This window comes from Lontra canadensis, unplaced genomic scaffold, assembly GCF_010015895.1.
Source record: "Lontra canadensis isolate GAN:19392208 unplaced genomic scaffold, GSC_riverotter_1.0 scaffold1, whole genome shotgun sequence".
Taxonomy (NCBI): domain Eukaryota; kingdom Metazoa; phylum Chordata; class Mammalia; order Carnivora; family Mustelidae; genus Lontra; species Lontra canadensis.
The window spans coordinates 66,462,276-66,469,124 of NW_022630995.1; positions in this window are offsets into that span (position 1 = coordinate 66,462,276).

Below are 6,849 nucleotides of genomic sequence, written 5' to 3' on the forward strand. Positions count from 1 at the left end.
GGAGTGGGAGAGGGAGAAGCAGGGGGAGTGGGAGAGGGAGAAGCAGGTTTCCCACTGAGAGGGGAGCCCAATGCAGGACTCAATCCAAGGACCCTGGGATCATGACTGGAGCCTAAGGCAGACACTTAATGACTGAGCCACCCAGGTGTCCCTAAAATGAATGGATTTTAAAGCGCACTGGTATAAGATCGAAAGTCTGTTTTCTCTCTGTTAAAAAGATAATGTTTTCTTGAATTTTGGTCAGCTCTTGATAAGAAAATGTAAACAGGTTGTTTTTCTCTTTGCCTGCCCAGAAAAACCAGCGTCTATGTTTTGCCTTTATCAAGTCTTTGACGATCCCTAATCCTGTTTAAGCATGTGTTTTAAAACTTTCTAAGATTTTAACAAACTTCCCCAAGATTTAAATCGTGAACAAAGTCTCATTGACTAATTAGGCTTGTTTGTTTTGGTATGTTATGTTCTGGTATAACTTTGTCATCACTAGATATTCTGGCTATGGAAGTGTTATGTGTCACAGAAATAACCAAGTTTCCTTGTCAATTGCATCAGCATGAACTCTCAAATCAGATCATTAAAGATGTACATTGCTGAGTTTTTGTCATTTATAATTGTTCTTATTCTCTTGCAAAATGAGTTTCAGTTTCAAGGAGATTCATAAAAAGGACTTTTGGGACAAATTCAGAAAATAAATATCTTTAAGATTGAAACTGAAATGAGTAAGAGTCTCCAGAACTAACAAAAAGCTGCATTCAAACTGAACAAGAATAGTAATGTGGAACTAAATGAATTAAAAAGATGATTAGTTTTTGTGACTCTGTTTGAAAGATTGCTGGTTACCTAATGTTTGCTCTTCCAGATTAAGGAAACTTTTTCTTAAGACTCACAGAAATGTGATAAAGTATTTATTTGTGAACAAATTCACGCATTCAACTTTTCTCTCTACCTGAACACTCTGAAATTCAAAAGGTTTCAGTGAATAGTCTTTCTTCCGTGGCAATCCTAGTCATTTGCATAAGTTCAATAAGAATCTGTTCTCCTTGTAACCCTGGACACCATTGGAAACAGTGGTAATTTTACCAAAAGCTTTGACTGGACTGTCATATTTGAGAGAGACATGCCTAGACTCAGATATGACCAAACAGCTTTAAGGAACTAAGATTGATTTTCTGTAACATGGAGCCATAAAGCCCCTTGGACCTGTTGGCCTGATATCTGCTTACAGAGTTCCCAGCAGCCTCAGCAGGTGTGGAAAGAATGTCACCTCCTGGCAGGTGCAGGAGCCTCAGGAGGCTTTGGAGACCTCATGAAGAGGAACTCACCCCAATATACAGCTATTGTAGGCATGTCTAATGGCAAGTGGTTGGCTTGACTTCTGGCCTGGAGAGGCTACTAAAAGTTCAACCTAGAAATTCCTTATAAAAGATCCAGGAAAGCAGATTCTCAAAGATCTATATGATCAGTCACTATTCTTGCTGAGCTTATGTAAACAACCAGGCCAAGTTTGTTAAAATCAGACTCGTTTTACAAATTAGTCTTGATTTGGCTATTTTTAGAAAGTAGAGTTATTTTAAGGAGAAAAATTATGTTTCAATAACTCACCTTTATGGATGGTAAATCCTAGTTCTGATTGTCTTTGAATGATGTTTGCCTAAGCTAGACAACTTGAGAAATTTCAGAGAAATTGCCACAGTAGCTCATGTAGACAACCTTCTTGCTTGTTATTCTGTGGGGATAGTAATAGGACCCCATGGATATATGATTTTTTGAATAGCTGAAAATGGGACTGATTACCCAACAACTGTATATCTCAGCAATCACCTTGACCAATTCTGTGTGGCTCGGATGACAGAATCGCTCTGTAAAAGCCAGAGCATATCCCACTCCATGGAGTTAGCCATGGACTTTGGAGATAATGGATGACCCCACTTTCCTTATGATTGGACCAGATGGTGCACTTGGGGATGTCCTTATCTCCTGAGACAATCTTCTCCCACTTGCCGGTGATTCCTTATAATTAAGACATTGTTAAGGCTGGACCTCAAATAAAGAGGTCTTCTTGATGGTTTTATTCCTTAGTCATATTTATCCTAGAAGCCACCTCTATTGAGATACAATTACAAACAAAGGCTTTAGCCAAGCACATGACAGTCCTCCTGGTGGGAGTCTTAAAGTTCACTCTGGGATGGTCCCTGCCTGTAATGACTTCCCATTAGGTCCAGAGTGTCTTAGAGACCAAAGGCCACCAAAGGATGATGGGAGGCTGACTTATTAAATACTGGGCTCTGTTTATAGTTATGCCTGAAATATACTTGACACCTGTCAGACTTTAAACCCAGCTACCTTTATGCCTGGACCTGACCATCATCCTTCTGTAGAGCACAACTGTTCAGAGGCCATTGATCTTGTTTATTCTAGTCAACCAGATTTAAAAGATCTCCCTGTTGAAAAATGCAGGCAATAGTCAGTTTACTGATGGTAATAGTTTCACGGGGGAAAAAAAAAAAAAAAAGGAAATAAGAGAAAGTGGGTGTGCCCTAGTGCTCACTTGTGCTTTGCAATTGCCAAAGCCTTAAAAATGAATATTTGTACCGATTCCAAATATGCTTTCCTAGTCCTGCAGGTTCATGGGGCAATTTGGAAGAAAAGGGGATTATTATCAAGCCATGACTCCCTGGTCAAATATGGGCCTGAAATTATTACTCTTCTTAAGGCTAGACACCTACCTAGGAAGGTAGCTTTAATTCACCTCAAACGACATCAAAGGATATGACCTTAGACTTTAAAGGAAACAATTCACTAGACCATGCAGCTAAGCAGTCTTCTACCGCCTTAGCTCCAGTAAAGTCTGCAAGTCCAGCCTATTCAGACCAAGAAATGCACAGGACTGGCTTGTTAATAATGAGAGAAAAATCTTTAAACCCCAAAATAACCAATGGAAGATAATACAAGGTTTACACCACACTACTGATTTGGGTAAAAAGGCCACAAAGGTGGAGAAAAACTTTGCTAAGAGAAACTGTCCCTAGATTTGGACTCCCTTGGTCTCTACAAAGTGACAACGGACCGTCTTTTATTACACATTTAAAAGATAGCCCTCCAAAACAGAATAGCCCTTGGTATCTTGACTGGAGTTAAAGGGTCCATAATTAGATGACTGCCTCCTAACAGGACCCAGCAGCTATGCAGCTCTAACCTGTGTCCATGGCTTCTCCCAAGCTGGGTAGGTCAGTGGACTCTGTTTTGCCTGGATCCACGGACACATTATTAAAACCATGACCAAGCCGGCCAACCTTCCAAATTTAAACAAATGGTGGACATGTTCTGTGTCTCGTTGGTATGACCACCTAACGCCCGTTTTTGTTCCCTCTCTGGGATTGGAGGGTGTTGTCTGGCACCTGGAAGCTCTTAATAAGTACACTGTCAGAGCCCTAAGTGAAACTCTACAACATAGCTTGGCTTTAGGTGTTCTTTTTTTTTTTTTTTAAGATTTTATTTATTTGTTTGACAAACAGAGATCACAAGTAGGCAGAGAGGCAGGCAGAGAGAGAGGAGGAAGCAGGCTCCCTGCTGAGCAGAGAGCCCAATGCAGGACTCGATCCCAGGACCCTGGGATCATGACCTGAGCGGAAGGCAGAGGTTTCAACCCACGGAGCCACCCAGGCACCCAGCTTTAGGTGTTCTAACAGCTACATAAGATGGAACTCGTGTTGGCATAAAAACAGAACGCTGTGTATATGTTCCAAACTATCACAATGTATTTCCGGATTTCTACCATGAGTACTCAAATTGGTGCTTTAAATGATCCCTCCTCTCTTTCCCTTAATGATGGGTTGAACTTCTGGACTAAAAGAGGATTTTTGTCAACTGCCAAAGGACTCTTATTTGGGTTTTTTCTTTTTGCTACACTAGTCATGTTTGGGGTTTTCTCTCTCCACTTGGTACACACACCTTCGCTGACATAACTTCTGACTAACTGATGATCTCAGGATTCAGCCACCTCTGCCTTTTGTAACTCCTAGAGCTGTATGAGTCCCAGCTGACCAATGCTGACCTAAAGGTAGGGATATCTCTACAACCCTATTCAACAGCAAGAAGTTACAGAAGATGAGACCATCCTCCCCTCTGCAACTTTAGATTTAAGGGTCAAAATTGTTCAGGGGGAATAATGTGGGAAACAAAGGTAGAAGAGAAATTAGTAAATTTTCTTACTACCTGCAGCCCATGGACAAGTCCTTGAAACAGGCAGAGTGACATTCCCCTAGGGACTCAACTGTCTCAATGTTAATACTTTGCTAAGGGTAAAAGGCAACCTTAGCCAGACCCCTAGGATCCTGTGAGTCTACTTTATTATTATTTTTTAAAGATTTTATTTATTTGTCAGAGAGTGAGAGAGAAAGTGCACAAGCAGGGAAGCGGCAGGCAGAGGGAGAAGCAGACTCCCTGCCAAGCAACAAGCCCAATGTGGGGCCCAATCCCAGGACCTGGGCTCATGACTTGAGCCGAAGGCAGACGCTTAACCAACTGAGCCACCCAGGTGTCCCTATAAGTCTACTTTAACATAGAAAAATTCCTTTAGAATCTTCCTTTATCTCTAACCACCCCCCAAAATAGGTATGGGCAATCATCCCCCAAGCATATGGCCCAAGATATGGTAATAAATGGTAACGAATGATAATTTCCTAATAGCGAACCCTCTCAAAGTCCTGGAAAACTTGCTTCCAAAATACCTTAGAGACTTACCCTCTCTCTAACCCACTCCCAACTTGAAAATATATAATGGACCACTCCTCACCACCCCCTTGCAGCTCTTCCCGCCCATGGGTCCTGTCCCCATGCTTTAATAAAATCACCTTTTTGCACCAAAGATGTCTCAAGAATTCCTTCTTGGCTGCCAGCTTCGAAACCTTTCTTTCCTGCATCATAGTGGAAATATAGATGAATAAATTAGGCTAGAAAGGTGTCCAGAAATAGACCCACATATATACGGACAACAGTTAACAAAGGTTCAAAGGTAGTTCATTTGAGAAACAGTGTTTTCAGCAAATGTTGGGACCACTGGATAGCCACATTTAAAAACACATTTTAAAACTTCTGGGCGCCTGCAGTGAACAAAGATTTTCATTTTGGTCAACCAGTAGTTACAATTCAGTCATTACTTGACAAAGGAAGTTGCATCCCACTCTCCTCTTTTCCCAATAAAGGTGTTATTAAATTTGATATGTAATCAACTGTGACACACTCCGATTATCGTAATTAAGCTCCAGCACACTTACTTCAGAACCTCACCCATTAGTCAGTAACGGGAGGAACTTCTTTGCCAAATTAGACAATGATTTTTTTTAAGATTTTATTTATTTTTCAGAGAGAGAGAGATCACAAGTAGACAGGCAGAGAGAGAGGGGGAAGCAGGCTCCCCGCTGAGCAGAGAGCAGAGATGTGGCGCTCAAACCCAGGACCCTGAGATCATGACCTGAGACGAAGGCAGAAGCTTCAACCCACTGAGCCACCCAGGCGCCCCTGATTTTTGAGTAGTAGAAGGGATGCTGCACCTGTGTGCAAGTGCACTATTTACAGTGTAAGGACGATAGACATAACGCACTTTTAATTTTCATTGTCAGCACTACTTTCCTTGGCTAGTCTAGACAATCAATGAAACTATCAGTCAAGCCCTGATTTGTAGAATCTGCGATATTCATGGTGTAAACAACCCCATCCTTGCTGCAGGCTGCCATTATTAGGTCAAGGAAATGAGGCTGGGACAAGCCGGGAGAACAGGTCACACAGCATTTCCACCATTCTAAGAGGGCAGATGTGAATACGTCTACAGCATGGGTAATGTGAAATGAAGGAGGATATCTCAGGTTTTTTTTTTTTTAAAGATTTTATTTCTTTGAGATTTGAGAAAGAGCAAGCAGGGGAGGGGCAGAGAGAGAAGCAGACTTCCCAGTGAACAAGGAGCCTGATGTGGGACTCGAACCCAGGACCTGAACCAAAAGCAGATGCTTAACCGACTGAACCCCCAGCCACCCCTAAGATTTTACTTTTTTAAGTAATCTCTACCCCCAATGTGGGGCTCGAACTCACAACCCCGAGATCAAGAGTCATGTGCTCCACCGACTGAGCCAGTCAGGCCCCCGAGGTATGTAAGATATGTTGTAAAAGATAAAGTAGTAAAATGAATACAATAAAATGAAGTTTAATTTTTAATAATGCTATGTTTGACACCAAGTTTGTACAATTCCTGAAAATGTAACAGTTGGGTCTTGTAAGCCTATACAAGCCAGTCACAGCACAGGGCTGGGGGGTGCGTAAAGAGTGCAGTCCCCTGAGAAACTTTTGGCAGCCCTTTGTAACAGTACCTGGATGCCCTTTGGTCAATACCTCCACTCCCAGAAAGGCAGCTCCCAGACCCTTGCACATCGTCTTGGAGGGACTCCTAGGAGGGTTGTCTGTAGGGTGGGTCTCTGGAAGCAGTTTAAGGGTTTAATGCTAGGGGAATGGATACAAGATTTGGCATAATCTCCTCTCTGCCCATTGAAGGCACATATATACACAACATTTAAGGTTTGTCATTGATACATCAGTAGGTATTCCAAACACTCTAAAGTGGGTTGGGGGAGATGCCTGGGGAGAGAGGTGAGTTATGAGATCTGATCTGAGGGGACTGGACTACAGACCTCTCCACCGCCCAGGTGCAGAGGGGTGAGGCAGTCGGTGCATCCCCCTTCCTCCCCATAGTGGTCTTGAACTGGAAAGATGGAGCCTATGAGTGTGGAGGGAGTAGGTCTGAAGGGGCGATTTGGACGCCGGCGCTCTTGGAGATGATGGGGGAGGGGCACAAGTATGTGT